Raw genomic sequence first — 18,784 nt, 5'->3', positions numbered from 1 at the left:
TAATCTCCACTATTTGTTTGCTGTTGCTGTTGTTGCTATTGCTCTCTTGTTTTTGTTCACTACCAGATATTTTAGGAACAGTCAGTCGGCTACATTATGGGCTCTATCTAGCACCTTATGCTTCAGCTTCTGAGGACTGAAGATAATCTGTATTGATTATAGTGTATGTTAATTGCAGCCACATGAGCTCTGACTTCATCCGAATGAAGTTTAGCTTTTAGTTTGATTTATTCCCTATCAGCCTTCTTCAAAACATCCTGTATTGGGACGCCTGGGTGGTTCAGTCGGGGAAGAAAGGGATAAAGAAAGGGGGGTAATCAGAAGGGGGAATGAAGCATGAGAGACTATGGACTCTGAGAAACAAACTGAGGGCTTCAGAGGGGAGGGGGGTGGGGGAACGGGATAGACTGGTGATGGGTAGTAAGGAGGGCACGTATTGTATGGTGCACTGGGTGTTATACGCAACTAACGAATCATCGAACTTTACATCAGAAACCAGGGACGTACTGTACGGTGACTAACATAATATAATATAATATAACACGTATACTAATGAGCCAAGAGGATGAAGACTGAAAAAAATCCTGTTTTATTTAGAAATGAAGACGCCATTAGTAACTTAAGAAAAGCACTTTATTAGCATGGAAAATGTAGAAACCACAATACAATTTTGGAAAATAATCAGAAGGTTAAGAGGCAGAAATAGCAAGTGCAGGATATTCTTTCTAGAACATTTGCTATGGATAGAAAGAGGCCTGTACCATAAGATCTAGAGAGAAACAAGGCCCAAGTAAATGCTATTTATTTACTTATTTATTTATCTTAACTTTAAAATGGCAGAAGTTTGGTCTTTCTGTGCTACTATGAGGTAGCCGGTAGAAATGAGACAAATGAAGACACATGAAACACAGGATAATGGAGAGATCAAGTTCCCAAAGGATACTGAAAGTGATGGGATTTTGAGCAAATATCAACAAATTTGTCTTAGAGAAGAAAAGAGAAACATCCATCTAGACAATGGAAACAGCAAGAATATTTGTAGACTCAATTTGGGGGGAAAACACCACATATCTCTTCAATTGTCAACACCAACTGCAAGTTATTCAGGATACACCATTGTTTTTTCTATGGCAAATACATGACATGAAATAAAATATTTAGAAAACTTACAGAAGATCTGAGAGTTTACTATAAACTTATTAAAATTATTTCTGATTTTAATAAATTAAAATTAAAATTGTTTCTGATCTTGATTCCTTAGTAATTACTTGACTCAGAACAATTATTAAATATGCTAGATTTCTTGGGCTAAAAAGGAAACTTGGTTGTGGTGAAAATTAGGATATATATATTCCTATAATATATATATATCTAAACATACATATATATCATATATATATGCACATATATACATATCTAAAATATATATAGTGATATATATAACATATATATGTATTTAACATATATATGGAGAAAAGATAATAATGACTTATAAAGCAAAGACGAATAGTCTTACAAGTAATTTTACAAAAGAGAAATATTAAAAACGATTCCTTTATAACTAAGGAAGAAGGATCTTAGTAATGAATAAGCAACTAAAATTTTGGTAGAATGATTATCTGGGTATATACCTGACGCAGGAAATTTTCCATGTCAGTACTCAAAGCAATGGAGTATTAATTATACTCCATCAACAGTGAAGAAGTAGTTAGGTAGCAGTAGGATAAATGCAAGCACGTCAGCCTGAAACGGGGTTTGTAAACAAGCATTCTCAATAGAATGTTTCTATTCAAACCAGCCTCTCCACAACGTTATGCTAAATAATGAAAGTTTAGTATAATACTCGATAGGCACCAATATGTTGACCTCTGTATGAGTGGATTTACACATGTGAAGTATTTTTGCTGAAAGCAGGTTCATAATTGAACTTCAAATGAGAGATGATTGAAGAAAAGTCAGATTTCAATATTATGAATAAATTTATACAACCATACTTTAAAAATATAAGTACATATTTTAAATAAACATGTATTATTATATATTAAAAGAAATGAAATGGTTGTCACTTGCATACCCTGAATATTTAGCACAATATAGGTGAGTAATTTTTAGACTAACAATGGATAGATAGAAGGGTAGATTGATGAGTGGATGCATGGCTGGCTGGCTGGCCGGCTGGGTGATGGGATTGTTTGGAGTACCAGTCCCATTTTATTAAGTAGTGTTAAATTCATAACCCAATGCTGAATTAACACCTGCCATTTTTTTCATTTTTTTTAAGTTTATATTTAAGCTCCAGCTAGTCAATATACAATGTAATATTAGTTCAGGTGCACAATATAGTAATTCAACATTTCCATACAACATCCAGTGCTCATCACGAGTGCACCCCTTAATCCCCAACACCTATTTCTCCCATTCTCTCACCCACCTCCCCTCTGGTAACCATCAGTGTGTTCTCTATAGTTGAGTCTGTTTCTTGGTTTGCCTCTCTCTCTTCTTTCCCTTTTTGCTCCTTTGTTTTGTATCTTAAATGCCACATATGAATGAAATAAAATGGTGTTTGTCTTTCTTTGACTGATGGATTTCGCTTAGCCTAATGCTCTCTAGCTCCATCCATGTCATTGCAATGTTGATACCAACTGTCCATGTTAGTAAATCAATGCCCACATTACCAGTGTTATTACTAGAGTTTTTAATTCTTCCCCACCATAGTGTAAATATTCATTTTTTTCCTTTTCTCTCTCATTTATTTCTCCTTCTATGATATTGCTGTTGAAGTCTTGTCCTAGTGGTTCTTTCCATCATTCTTACTTTTTCCTGTTCTCTGAACATCCCCTGAAGCTTGCTAAACTATCCTGCTGCAGTTTTTAGTTTAGTGCTTCTCTTTCTTGTGCTCTGTTGCTTTAATCTTTCCCTGTAGTTGCTGGCCTTCTTCTAAAAAAAAAAAGCTATTCGTTTTCTATGCTCTTTGCTACAGTACTTTCTGTCTGAAGTTTTGGGTACATTTAAAATAGCTGAACTAAAGAAACCTGCGATTTAGATGGGAAATTGGTTATTTTCCAGGGAAGACATCCACTCAACACAACCAAGTAGCACTTCTCTTTGGTTTTCTCCATTTGTTTACTTTGATGGTGCCATCAAAGCAAATGCTTGACATCTCAGCAGTTTTAAACTTACAGTAGTTCATCTAGTGGAAGTAATCCAGGATTCCTGTGGGTATACCTGTATGAGCTGCTCTCACCGTTAACATTTAATTAAAACTTAGTTACTTGGAATATGAGTTTGTTTTCTTGGGTTGAGTTCTTTAAGAAATGAAGTGAAAATACACACATGGCTCAATTTTATCTGTATTGAGTAGGGGTAACACATACCATAATCAGATAAAATAATGATATTCCTCTCCTTAAAAACTATCAATTCTGTGAAATAATAATTTAATTAATGTGTTCTGACATTAATAAAAGAATAATACTTAGTTTTGAATTAATGAAAGTATAAATTCCATTTATTAATAATAACTAAATTTATAGGGGAATTTCTATGTTCTAGGCAGTGTTTTAATCAATTTATGATTTTTGCGTCATTTAATCCTGGCATTTTATCTATAAGATTAAAACAATCTTTATTAACACTATCATACAGATTAAAAAAAAAAAACCACCACCTGTGCCTTAGCGGGGGAAAAAATAAAACTACTTGCCCAAGTTCAATTCCCTAGTAAGCATAGAGCAAGGATGAGAACTCCAAGAGCCCACCTCCAGGACACTTAGTTTTAAGTCTGTATTGAACAGAAGTTCTCTTGCTTGAGAAATAAAAAGAAAAAAATAATAAGCATTATATTTGTCTGACTAACTTTGATGGAGAATGTAGCACACGTAGTTTGGGCAGAAATCTGAGAAAGGTTTAGACTGCATTGCTCGAATGACAGCCTCGTTGTTAATTAGCAGGCAGATGACTTAGAGGCACATGGCAACTGTGTTAAAAAATCTACCACACTTTGTGAACAGAATCTTCAACTTGCCAGGAACGCAGTACATTTATTACATTGCTGCTAAGACTGAGGAGAGTACATAAATTATGCAGGGTGGGGAGAGACATTAATTTTTTTTTGCAATGCAAAAGAGATGATTCACAGAATAGAAGTGATCAGAATTTATTAATGTATTTCTCCGTTTAAAGTGAATAATTTATTTCATCCTCTCTGGATAAAGCACTGGCATTCGAATAATACTAACAGTTAACAAATCTAGCTTTATTTCCTAAATGTTTAAAAATAGAAAATTCGATGATATATGTTACAATGAATAATTCGCTAATTGAAAGAATATTTAAGATTTAATTTTTTTTTTTTACAAACTTTCTGTTAATAATGAATAAACCAGTGAACAATTGGTTTGCTCGGTTGCATTTTGGATTCTTTCACAATGTTTATAAATATGATAAAATCAGCTTTGTTTTATTTACTTCACCTGCTCCCTTTTCAATCTTACATTTGGAATATTTCACCTACTAGAGTAAAGGATAAATGTTTTCAGCATCCTTAAAAAAAGGGATTCCTGTGCATTTAGTGAATTTTCACAGATTCATCAGAAAATGTGAATCAAATACCTACTATGTGCCATGAACTGTTTTACTGAGTTTATTGGCTGAGGTTTTGGCAATGGACAAGAACCTAAATTTACATTTTCGCCTGTGAAGATAGATAAGCATAAATTAACCATAGACATGTAAATAATCACTCAAGCTTCTGATAGTTACATGTGTTGATCAGAGAATTAAACAAAATGATAGGATAATAAATGTGGAGCAGTCCTCTCTAAGGAAATGCTATTTAGAGCTGGATGTTCTTAAATCTGAGCTGGATTGTGACTTGTGTTGACGAGTAGAAAGTACTGGAACTAATAGTGTGCTAATTCTGGGCCTATGTTTAAGACCCGTGTGTTCCTTCCACTCTGTCTTGGAATTCTGCCTGTGAGACATAAATGAGAAGGATAGGACAGCCTGGTAGAAGAGAAGAGATCACACAGAAGGAGACAAGTAGCCCTCGTGGACCCAGACAAGGTCATCCTGGATTAACTGACAGCCAGATGACCTACAGATACATGAGTAGTTCCAGTCCACATCGGTGTTGACTGGAAACGTGAGTATGCCCAGTCTGGAACAGGGGTCAGGCCCAATTTACCCAGAGCCTTGTGAGCAATAATGAGTGCTTAATGTTTAAGTCCTCACATGTGCACACATGTACACCCACGTACACCTGCCAACATATGTTCATGCATCACATAATCCTTACTGTATGCAGACTCTGCCTCCCTGAGACATGCTGCCTGATAGTCATGCGCAGTCCATTGGAACCTGCAGTGTAGGTAAGCTGGTGGTTAAGTCCCTTCTAAACATGTGCAATGCACTAAAAACTCGGCCCCCACCATGCCTAGTGTCTATTAGTCATAAATCCAGGTACTATGTAGTTGAGGAACTCGCCTTAAGTGCTGTTTGAGAGATTACCTTTAGAGAGATGAAAGATTTGGGGCAGAATGCACCTGACCCTTTCATAATTCAGGGGCCTGGCATGCTATCAATAAATCAGCTCTCGTCCTTCCTGAGAATTCCATGGCCTCAGCAGCTCTTGTTGTTTAGTGCTCCTGGGGTCCACGCTGTGAATACTGTGGTAGTTTATTTCTCCTAACCATTTCCAAAAGGAGAACTCTGCCCAGTGCACACCTTCTTCTGAAACTAGAAGATCATACCATTACACAAGCACTGAATCTTCGGAGTGTATCTGTGTATGTGTGCTATACATGCTATCATCAATCAAGTGTATTCTTAGAGCACTTACATGTATTAAGGAGTGAGAAAGCCCACAATGTCCCACCCCATTTAATTATATTTTCAGCTGCAACATAACCCTGTCTTTTAGAATGGATAATATCAGAATTTTGTTTCTAATTAGTAGCCTATGTCCTAACCAATAAAATTGCACCTTTAATTTTTTGACTCCCTGAATTGACAGAATTTTCTCCTTAGATACTATTGTATCTGGTATGACTTTTTCCTATTAGGATTACCTCCCGAGGCCTCATTTTCATAATCTAAACCAGGTTGACTAGCCCCTATATCATTGCATGGTCACAATAAATTTACCTCTCATTTTGTCTAATGTACACTAGGAAATTCTAGTAGTCTCTCTATTAGTTCATACAAATAGTAGTTGATTTTTGTTTTTGTTTTTCATATTAACAGAGAACAGTGAAGGATCCGATGTTACTTTACTTGCAAGCTAGCTCATTAATCTGTCTCTCATTCTTGGATGCTAGCAGAAGTCATGATACTCCCTGGTCAGAGACAAAAGGATTTCTCTTATTTATGGCAATAGCAGTAGTCACAGTACCAGTATACTCTCATGCCAGCTCCCAAGCCCCAAGCCCCAAGCCCCCAGGAAGATGTGAAGAGAGACAGGTGACAGATGACATGAACACATTGAGTAGACTTCGTTACAGGAATGAGGAGGCTACGAAGCCCTATTCAGGCTGCTCTAAAAATGAAGCTGTTATTGTCTTGGTTCACAAGAAATGCCAAAATGAAAGAGCCCCATGGAATTGCAGGTTCGGGAATATGTTTTCAAGTGCAGATGATCGAGCTGCTTCTACAAGTGAAAATTGTACTTTGTGGGAAAAATATAAGGGGAACAGAAACAAAGAAAACAAGAATCTTGTATTGAAAGGAGCAAAATATGGATCATTGAAAACAATGAATTATATTAATACACATAGATTCAAGTTCAAGAGACCAACTGAAAAATAAAACTGTATTCACTTAATTTAAGGCTTAGAATGGGATTGCTACATTCTCATCTGAGGGTATAATTACTATTTTGATTCTTACTTTTCTGATTCTTCATAAATGAAATTTTAAGTTAATTCTTTCTGGAAGTCATGTCTGTAGAACTGTGGAGTGTGAGGCTGACTCAGGATGTCCATGTCAGAACTATACTGCGTACTACTAGCTAGGGTTGAAACAGAATACCGTGTCTGTGCTGCCGATGGCAAATACCTCTCTTCAGCTCAGACTTCTCATCTGCATTCTGCCTGCACTGTATTTTGTATTTCTCACTGAGCGCATCATTGATTTTTCCCTCCACACTTACTCTTCCTCTTTTGTTTCTATATTAGTAAACACATGTGCAAATTAGCAAACCATGTTCATCTAGCTTTTCAAGCCAGAAATGGTGAACTGAGCCTTGGTCACTCCTCTCTGTACATCTCACACACCCAATCATTCACGTCTCATATCTCTGCAGTCTATCCACCTCTCTGCATCTTTGCTGCCACCAACCTAGTCCAGGTGACCACGATCTGGATGACCACACTAGCTGTTAAATGATTTCTCATGGTCTCCACTTCATCCTCTCCAGTGATGCCACACTTATCTTCAAATGGCTGCATTTGCCTTTAAGATAAACTTTAAATACGTTATCAGGCCATTCATTTTCTGAGCCTCATCACCCACCTCTCTTCGCTTGAAGTTCTATGTTTTAGTTGGACTGTTCTTCAATTTCCTGCAGTGCTCAGATAAACTTTCACCTCACAGTCTCTCTAAATACTATTTCCTCCTCCTGTATTTCCTCTCTACGTAAGTTAATACCTACTTACTTCTTTCTTTAGTCTTAGCTTAACCATCGTATTTTCCAGGTTCCCTTCATAGACCTCAAGGCTATTTAAATTGTGCAGTCTGTCTATTTCTAACATACCCTATATATGTACACTATTTTAAAGTTCATATAAATGCATTATTGAATCCATATCTTATTTTTTAAAGATTTTATTTATTTGTTTGACAGAGAGAGAGACAGCCAGCGAGAGATGGAACACAAGCAGGGGGAGTGGGAGAGGAAGAAGCAGGCTCCCAGCGGAGGAGCCTGATGTGGGGCTCGATCCCAGAACGCCAGGATCACGCCTGAGCCGAAGGCAGACGCTTAACGACTGAGCCACCCAGGCGCCCCTCCACGTCTTCTTATACAGTAACTTCAGTAAGAGCATAGGGGGTATTTGTCTTGTTCTCTTGTTCACTAAAATCCCCTAAGCACTTAGAAGTCTATAAGTCAAATTTAGGCAAATCATTGACAAATGCATTATAATTGTTCTTCCCAGAGTACCTGAAATCCATGGGATTTGTTACTCAGAAGGATAATGCTTATAATATTCACATAAACGTGTATTTCAACTAAAAAAGTTCTTTTTGAGGTTAAACATTCTTTTCTTATTTTGACATCATGGCAAGTTTTCTGGCTTTCTGATTTTTTGCCTGTGTTTTGCACACTTGAACACCAGGAATAAATTAGAGAATATTTGTCAAATCCCATGCCTGCTTATCAGCAGCACGTCAGGGACTTCAAGTGGAAGAGAGGAGAAACATCCACAAGAATAAAATCAGTGAATTCTTCCATTTGCTATTTCTAGCAGCAGTAAAATCAATTGTATCTAAGAGGCAAAACAGTATGCTAACCATACCATTTATTCAGGATTGTCAGCTAAACGGTCATTTTTACTTTCTACAGCATTATATTAACCCATTCTAGATCTAATGTCTTAAAATACAACAGAGAAAATGCTCACCATTTTTATTTACTAAAGGTTTTATTCCAGGTATTATTAGAAATAATTTTCATGAATTATTTTATTTCAAAGGCCCAATAAAAATTATGCAATAGATAATAAATCAATAAATGTTTACTGAGTCCCTACTCTGAGCAGTCAGTGTTCTAGTTGATGGGTCAACTGCAAAGAACAAAAGTAGATTTAAAAATCCATGCTCTCTTGGAGTTTGCATTTTAACATGGGAAATGTAACAAAATGAATAAATCAACTGCATACTTTATTAGAAGATGATAAGGGGTATAGAGAAACATAAAGCTGGCAATGGGTTTTGGGAGAAATCGTGACAAAGATTCCCTCCCTAAGTAAACTCTCCTTAGCCTCCCCTGAACTCTTCTCAGGTAGGCCCTGATTTTTGGACTTCCATGGTCATCACTGCATTACCCAGTTTCAGCAAGATCCTGCTGGTTTATCAGAATCCTTGATATCTAATGCTGTTCCTTAATCTCTACCATTACCCAGGTGATGTCTTTACTCTGGCCTGTCTTCAGCAAGAAGCCTGTTGGGTGAGTTTAGCCAGAATCTCCCCCTATCATGGATGTTTCCTCTCAGTAATTTTCCACCCTACTTCTTGGCTATAAATGCCCAATTTTCCTTATTGTATATGGAATTGAGCTCAAGGCCCCCACCAACTACTTTGCTCCTGGGGAGAATGTTGGAAATTTCCTAAATCCTATACATATATAAGAAATAGAGAATAAGTATCACCCTGAAAATCATGTATATGCATTGGTTATATTTTATTTGTATGCTTTTTTTTTTTTTAACCTTTGTTTTTGGTGTCTTTTCATGGAAAGATTTTCTTTAAATCCTTTGAAGACCTTCAGTATTACAATCTGCCCACTACAGTTGTGTTTTTTTTTTTTTCTCCAGGAGTCCTTTGCAACCTTGAGTCATCAGATATTCTGCTATAATTCTTTCTAAAACATAAAGTGTTTATTTTTCATGTTATATTTAACATACACAGAGTATATTTTGGGGTCATTTTGTCTGAGTCGATTATTTGGGAATGTAGTAAGTGCCGAAAATGCCAATGAATGTAGTAAAAAGTTAAAAATCAAATAACAATCCTAAGCTTGTGGACTGCCTTTAGCTTCAGGGAATGGAGGCCCTTAACTAGGGCTCTATGCTTAAGGCATGGACATGAACCATAATGTAAAATATAGCTTTATACCAAATTTTTCAGTTTTGTGTTAAGCAGGTTAACTGGCAAGTTTAGGATATAGAACATGTTTTATTTAACTTTGTTATCTTGGCTTATATTTTAAAATATTTGTACATATGGTAAGAGAACCTGCATTTGTTTTCTTGTCGCAGGTCACACAACTGTTCAGAGCAGGCTTATTGCCCTATGAATAAGGGAAAAAAAAGGTATGATATGAAAAATTGGTAGTTACATTAAAAATATCCATGATAAAGTCAAAAGTATAAAACAGCAATTAACTATAAGGATAAGGTGATTTAAAAAATAAATTGTTTCTATCTGGGGGCTGCCTTATATGAGCTACTCTCGCTAACATTAAAATATTTAGAATTATTGTTATTACATATCTATTCAAATGATCTGAATTGTCTCTACATAGTAATTATAAGGATCTTACAGGTGTGTTTGTGAGGAAAATGATCTAGGGTTCAAATGAGAGTCTCTAAACCTCAAACAGGAGACTAAAGGAAATAAAACTGTATAAGTTGGGGCGCCTGGGTGGCTCAGTCGTTAAGTGTCTGCCTTCGGCTCAGGGCGTGATCCCGATTCTGGGATCGAGCCCCACGTCAGGCTCTTCCACTGGGAGCCTGCTTCTTCCTCTCCCACTCCCCCTGCTTGTGTTCCCTCTCTCGCTGGCTGTCTCTATCTCTGTCAAATAAATAAATAGAGTCTTTAAAAACAAAAAAAACTGTATAAGTTGGCTTTCCATACTATCCTTGGGAGAATTTTAACACTAAATTTCACATGTGACTTCTAATAAATGGATCGAATGGATATATTTATGAAAAGAATAGTCTAAATTGTTGTTTCATATTTATTTTTAACAAATAAACTAAACTTTGTAATGTATTTTTAATAAAGCAGAGAACAACTTATTGTTTTTGAGTTGCAGATACTATTATAAAATAAAATACAAATATAAGAAAACATTATTGTGACAAACCTAAGAGAATACTCCATATCTGTATATATGTATATATCTGCGCAATATCAGTGTATGTAGCTGTGTGTGTGTGTGTGTGTGTGTGTACATGTGTAATTAAGCTTTACAACAAAGGTAGAGGATAATGATGGATAAGAAGTTGAATCTTCTAATCAGGATAGGATGTTGTATTTTGTCAAAGGCTTTTCTTCATCAATTGAAAAGATCATATACAGGAATAGAGGGAACATTCCTTAATATCGTAAAAATCATCTATGAAAAGCCCACAGCAAATATCATTCTCAGTGGGGAAAAGCTGAGAGCTTTTTCCTTAAGGTCAGGAACACAACAGGGATTCCCACTCTCACCGCTATTGTTCAATATAGTACTAGAAGTTCTAGCATCAACAATCAAACAACAAAAAGAAATAAAAGGCATTCAAATTGGCAAAGAAGAAGTCAAACTCTCTGTTTTCACAGATGACATGATACTTTATGTGGAAAACCCAAAAGACTCCACCCCCAAATTACTAGAACTCATATACCAATTCAGCAATGTGGCAGGATACAAAATCAATGCACAGAAATCAGTTGCTTTTCTATGCACTAAAAATGTAACTGTAGAAAGAAAAAATAAGGAAATGATTCCTTTTAAAATAGCACCAAAAACTGTAAGACACCTAGGAATAAACTTAACCAAAGAGGTAAAGGATCTATACTCTAGAAAGTACAGAACACTTATGAAAGAAATTGAGGAAGACACAAAAGGATGGAAAAATCCATGCTCATGAATTGGAAGAATCAACATTGTTAAAATGTCTATGCTACCCAGAGCAATCTACACCTTCAATGCGATCCCTATTAAAATACCATTGGCATGTTTCACAGAGCTGGAACAAACAATCCTAAAATTTGTATGGAATTAGAAAAGACCCTGAATCACCAAGGTAATATTGAAAAAGAAAAACAAAGCTGGGGGCATCACATTGCCTGACTTCAAGTTATATTACAAAGCTGTAATCACCAAGATAGCATAGTATTGGCACAAAAACAGACACATAGACCAATGGAACAGAATAGAGACTCCAAAAATGGACCCTCACCTCTATGGTCATCTAATCTTTGACAAATCAGGAAAAATATCCATGGAAAAAAGACAGTCTCTTCAATAAGTGGTGTTGGGAAAATTGGACAGCTACATACAGAAGAATGAAATTGGGCCATTCTCTTACACCATACACAAAGATAAACTCAAAATAGATGAAAGACCTCAATGTGAGACAGGAATCCATCAAAATCCTAGAGGAGAACATAGGCAGTTACCTCTTCAACATAAGCCATACCAACATCTTTCAAGACACATCTCCAAAGGCAAGGGAAACAGAAGCAAAAATGAACTTTTGGGACTTCATCAAGACAAAATGCTTCTGCACAGCAAAGGAAACAGTCAACAAAACTAGGAGGCAACCCACAGAATGGACGAAGGTATTTGCAAATGACATTACAAAGGGCTGGTAATCAAGATACATAAAGAACTTATCAAACACAACACCCAAAAAACAAATAATCCAGTCAATAAATGGGAAGAAGATAAGAACAGACACTTGTCCAAAGAAGACATACAAATGGCTAACAGACACATGAAAAAAATATTCAATATCACTAGCCATCAGGGAAATACGAACTAAAACCATAATGAGATACCACCTTACACCAGTTAGAATGGCAAATATTAACAAAACAGGAAACAACAAATGTTGGCGAGGATGTGGAGAAAGGGGAACCCTCTTACACTGTTGGTGGGAATGCAAGCTGGTACAGCTACTCTGGAAAACAGTGTGGATGTTCCTCAAAAAGTTAAAAAATGGAGCTACCCTATGACCCAGGAATTGCACTACTAGGTATTTAACCCAAAGATATAGATGGAGTGAAAAGAAGGGACACATGACCCCAATATTCATAGCAGCAATGTTCACAATAGCCAAACTGTGGAAGGAGCCAAGATACCCTTCAACAGATGAATGGATAAAGAAGATGTGGTACATATATATATAATGGAATATTACTAAGCCATCAGAAAGGATGAATACCCACTATTTGCATCGACAGGGATAGAACTGGAGAGGATTATGCTGAGTGAAATAAGTCAAGTAGAGAAAGACACTTATCATATGGTTTCACTCATAGTGGAACATAACGAATAGCACAGAGGACCATAGGGGAAAGGAGGGAAAACTGAATGGGGAAAAATCAGAGAGGGAGATGAACCATGACAGACTATGGATTCCAGGAAACAAACTGAGGGTTTCAGAGGGGAAGGGTGTGGGGGGAATGGGGTAGCCAGGGAATGGGTATTAAGGAGGGCATGTGTTGTAACAAGCACTGGGTGTTATATGCAACTAATGAATCATTGAACACTACCATACAGTGGCTACCTGAGCATAATTAAAAAAAAAAAAAAAGGAAAGAAGAAGTTGTTGAACCTTCTAGGCCAAAAGCATTGTTCTTAAGAAGTGTGATTCTAACTCTATTATTGATGTTTATTTGTTTCAAATTTTAGAACCAGTCTAATTAAGCCAAGACTAACTTGGCAGTAACCAGAACAAGAGAGTGCATTATATGATCCAACCAATTAAATGTTCTGTTTTGCATTTTTTGGTCTTTGATAGAGCCAGTCATAGCCAGATTATTCTAAGGTTTTCTGAATCTGTAATACTTGACCACTTTCCAGGATGATGTCAACACATCATTATGGGATCATATCTTCATGTCCACTGCATGTTTATGTAAAAATCATATCTACTGCATTGCTCAGAAAGTAAAGCTTACTATTTACTTCAAGTGTCTTTTCAGCTGTAAGTTGTTCAAAGTTGTCTTTATTAGATTAAAGAAATGTAGAAATACTAAACATAATAAAATAAATATTGCTATTATATGTGATTTTTCTTTCTGACAGATATGACTTGAATTAAAAGTGTACTCAAATAAACAAGAAAAAAGTAAGTCATAAGTACCAGTAGCAGATAAGAAGATGAGTTAATTTTTCGCATAATTAATAAACTTCCCCAAATTATTGTCATTCATTTTTTAAATATCTCATTTCTGAAAATGTGCAAAGAAATTATCTATTCACCCAATTAAACACAAGTCAAATACACTAAAATTAATTTTGGATTTCTTGAGCTTTATTACTTATATGTCTGAAGTTGGGCTAGAGTTTGATTGGGTCATTGAGGCATTATCATTCAGTAGTCAAGCTACTGCTCTACACCTTTCATTCCTCTCTGAATTAATATTATACGGAAACAAAAAAACAAAAAATACCATACTAAGTCATGGAATTCATGAAGTATACATTTCTTACTTTCTTTAAGGAGATAATTTAGATTTATTTGGGCTTAAATGAACTACATAAATAATGTAAATTAACTGGAAAACACTGTTTTTAAGCGAAGCCAGAGAACATATCTACAAAGACATAAACTACAGGCATATTTCTCTGAAAAAGTGAGCAGATGGAAATGGAGAGGTTATGAAAGATAGCTCCAGATGAGAGTAAGAGAAAAACAAAAAACTGAGGAGAGGCATCAGAGCTAATAAGCCAGCAACTCAGAACCACTGTAATTCCTGGTCTGCCAAGAGGGCTGTGCTCCCATGTTTGTTTCGTTTTGTTTCATAGAAAACTTTATTTTAATCTACTACCTGTATTTCATTTTAGAAAGTTACTAGATAGATGCACTTCCCTCTGAAGGTTTAATTTAATCTTTAATTACCATTTTCTGAGATCTTTTCAGTAGCTTATCCTGTATCATACAATGTAATCTTCCTACAAGACATGACTGGGTGGCTTGAAGATTGTGACCTGCTGACTCTTCAAACTACAAACAAATATTTGTTCTTAGAATAATAGGACCCTTGCTCACATCAATTAAGTCATCAAATTTGTGTAGTTGGACTATTGTCTCAGGGGTCTGAGACACCTTCTCCCCCACGAAATCTATTTTGTCGAAATCTATTTTGTACTTGCTGTGTTGAAATATATCTTTTTTGGGGCACCTGGGTGGCTCAGTCGTTAAGCATCTGCCTTCGGCTCAGGGCATGATCCTTGCATTCTATTATCAAGCCCCACCTCAGGCTCCTCCACTGGAAGCCTGCTTCTTCCTCTCCTACTCCCCCTGCTTGTGTTCCCTCTCTCACTGGCTGTCTCTCTCTCTCTGTCAAATAAATAAATAAAATCTTAAAAAAAAAGAGAAATATATCTTTTTAAAGAAACAAGAAGATTTTATTTATTTTTGGGGGGGCAGGGAGGTGGCCGGGGGAGAGAGAATCTCAAGCAGACTTCCTGCTGAACACAGAGCCTGATGCAGGGCTCCATCTCAGGAACCTGAGATCATGACCTGAGCTGAAACCAAGAGTTGGATGCTTAACCAACTGAGCCACCCAAGCACCCTTGTGTTGAAACATATCTAATGCCACTTTTGTTTCAATTTCTAGAGTTTCAGATGGAAGATCTTTTTAAATTAAAGCACAAGATCTTTCATGAAGGAATGCAGGTTCTCTTTTGTTGGCATCCACTCACCAAGTTCCTTATGTAAAACTACATCATAGGGGCTGCTGGGTGGCTCAGTTGGTTAAGCATCTGCCTTTGGTTCAGGTCATGATCCCAGGGTCCTGCGACTGAGTTCCATTATCAGGCTCCTTGCTCAGCAGGGAGCTTGCTTCTCCCTCTCCTTCTGCCTGCTGCTTGGCCTACTTGTGCTCTCTCTTTCTCAATGTCAAGTAAATAAATAAAATCTTAAAAATAAAATAAAATAAAATAAAATAAAATAAAATAAAATAAAATAAAATAAAACTACATCATAACAGATGTCTCCAAGGATTACACGAACTTCTGGAGCTCTGAACAAATTGAGCACATATTCACCTTCAACTGCCTTCTCTGTCACACAGCCCATCATCATGGTATAAAAATGCTCATAGAACTTGTTCACTTCCCCTGGAGCATGATCTTTGAAAGTAAGAAATTTAAGTTCGCAGGCCTTGGTCAAAGGGTGTCCCAAGGCTGTCTGTCCACAAGAGCTGGAATGGACTTCCTGCAATCCCACCCACTTAAATGCATGACAAAACGTAAGGAGTTGAAATGTTTTTGTTCATCACAAAGACAGTGCCAGCATCGGTTTTCTCAAAGTGTTTAACTTCAATCTTCTCAGCTGGAGGAGTTAATGGTAACTGCCTGTTTTTCTCTTTACTAAGGAGATCATTCTGCATTTCTATCAGTTCTGTCAGCGACAGCTGAGAAGTTGGCCATGTTGCTATAAATCTCTAGCCAGCCATCCCACGCTACCACCAGGGGCTGCCTACCAGAGCCGAAGCTTCCAGACCCCCATGGACATTGCTTCCTTTGCAATCCCCGTGCTCCCATATTTTAGTCTCATTAATGAAATGTCAGTTATTTTTGTAAAGTTTTTGTCAAATGACACTTATCTATAAACCATTATATAGTGCTTCTTTCCAAAAATGTAAGCATTTTAGAACTATATATTAATTATTAATTATGAACAGTTCAACTAACGAGAGACTTTAAAGCAACTAGGGATTAATTTTAATTCACAGTTCTTTGAGAAGTTATTCTAAAACTAAATGGCTTCTAATTATTTTGAACTTTTTCTTTTTCAGTCACAAAGGATTTACTTTAAAATCATTTTAAAACCATTTCTGAAACAAAGCAGCAGCCCAAACACTTTTGGCTCTGTCCGAGTATTTCATTAAGGCATAAATATTTCAATTACCAAATAACATGTCTTTACAATCTAGGGGATTGATTGCATACAAAATGCTTGATTTGCTTAAAGTGTACTTAGACTTAAACAGTAAAAAAAAAACGTTATAAATCCATCTTTCAGAAGACAAGTCAGATCTTTATTTCCACTCAAGGCCATTGTCCATATTCTGTTAAAATGAACAAGAATTTGAGAGAGATATGTTATTGTCTCATAAGCAAGTTACAATTGAAATTAGAAAATAGATAAAATTTTTATTTTATCTATTTATTTTTTAAAGGTTTTATTTATTTATTTGACAGAGAGAGAGAGCCAGAGACCACAAGTGGGGGGAACAGCAGAAAGAGGGGGAGAAGCAGGCTCTCTGCAGGGAGCCTGATATGGGGCATGATCCCTGGACCCTGGGGTCATGACCTGAGCTGAAGCATCTGAAGGCAATTGCTTAACCCTGAGTCAACCAGCTGCCCCAATACATAAAATTTTTAAAAATATAAAAATCTTCCAGCAAAACCTACTGAATTCAACCAAGAATTTACTGGAGGAAAATATATAATGTTAATGGAATATGTTAGAAAAATTATCTAGAATAAAACAAAATTAGCTAAGTGGTCAAATCAGTAACTTAAAAAATAAAATGTAAACTCAAAGAAAAATACAACAAGCAAATAAAAATGAACAAATGTTATTAGAAATAAGTAACAGAATGATATTTGTCTTCCTAAAATGACTCAGAAAGGGGCTCCTGGGTGGCTCAGTTGGTTAAACATCTGCTTTTGGTCATGATCTCAGGGTCCTTGGCACGAGCCCCATGTTGGGCTCCCTGCTCAGCAGGAGAATCGGCTTCTCCTTTTCCCTCTGCTCCTACCCCCACTCATGCTCTCTCTCTCCCCCTCTCTCTCAAATAAATAAATAAATAAAATTAAAAAAAATAAAAAAAATAACTCGGAAGACTTTCAGGAGAGTGATTAGGAAAAAAAAAAAGAAAGGAAGGAGTCATATATTAAAGCTAACAGAAAATTAGGGCAAAACCACAGAGAGAGTAGAATATAAAAAAAAATAAGGCCATATTATGATCAATTATGTAATAATTTAAAAATAAAATGTACCACTACTAAGAGACAACTCAATCAAAATTAACACCTAAAAATAAAAATCTAGATTGATCTTTCACTCACAGATTTTCCCAAATCTATTTCCTTTACAGCTTTTCATTTCTTAGTAGAGAACAACTTCACTAATCTAGTTGCTCAGGCCAGAATACTTGGAAATATAACTGGTTTTAATACCTCGCATACAATTCTTTAGGAAATCCCACTACTATGTCTTGTAAAATATGTTCAAAATTTGAGCAAAAATTTGTTTCCAGTGTTACTAAGCTGGTCCAAGTCTTAGCCATCTTTCAACAAGAGTATTTCAATATCAACTGATCATTCTGTTTCCATCACCGCTCACCATCCTCACCACGAATCTACCTAAAAACAGCTGCCAGAGTGTTAGTCATAAAATGTAAGTCAGTTGCATGGAATTTCAATAAATACAGCATACCCATCCACCATACCAGTTGATTATAAAGCTCACATGGAAAAATTAATATGAAATAATAGAAAAATCTGAAACCAGAGTTAATAGTTACCTTAGATTTGTTAGATTGGAAAACACATCATAGGGGCGCCTGGGTGGCGCAGTCGTTAAGCGTCTGTCTTCGGCTCAGGGAGTGATCCCAGCATTCGGGATCGAGCCCCACATCAGGCTCTTCCACTGGGAGCCTGCTTCTTCCTCTCCCACTCCTCCTGCTTGTGTTCCCTCTCTCGCTGGCTGTCTCTGTCAAATAAATAAATAAAATCTTAAAAAAAAAAAAAAAGAAAACACATCATAAACCATTCTAATGACTGCAAACCTGATAAACAGTAGACAGTCCATATATACTTGCAAGTACAGGGGAAATCTTTCATATGTAATTAAGGTGGCATCTCAAATAGTTGAAGGAAAGGTGGACTTTTTATGAAACAGTGCTGGCAAACCTGGATCTTCATTTCGCAAAAGAAAAACTGATAAAATTTAAAAAAACTGATAAAATCAAATACATAAAAAATATTATGCTAGAATAAATATCAAATGAATGTTACCTAAGTGTAAAAAAAGTGAAATTATGCAAGCATTAGAAGACACTGTAGATTTCCTTTGAATCCGGATGTAAGAGGAGATTTTTTAAACTATAAATACAA

The 18,784-nt window shown here is 36.2% G+C and overlaps 1 pseudogene; it reads right to left on the bottom strand.

Annotated features, from left to right (window-relative positions):
- The window catches only part of LOC113260743 (39S ribosomal protein L39, mitochondrial-like), a 191,461-nt pseudogene extending 175,289 nt beyond the window's left edge, over nucleotides 1-16,172 (bottom strand).
- Nucleotides 16,173-18,784: the final 2,612 nt, after the last annotated feature.

This window comes from Ursus arctos, unplaced genomic scaffold, assembly GCF_023065955.2.
Source record: "Ursus arctos isolate Adak ecotype North America unplaced genomic scaffold, UrsArc2.0 scaffold_15, whole genome shotgun sequence".
NCBI classification, from domain to species: Eukaryota; Metazoa; Chordata; class Mammalia; order Carnivora; family Ursidae; genus Ursus; species Ursus arctos.
This window is presented reverse-complemented; position numbering and strand designations above follow the sequence as displayed.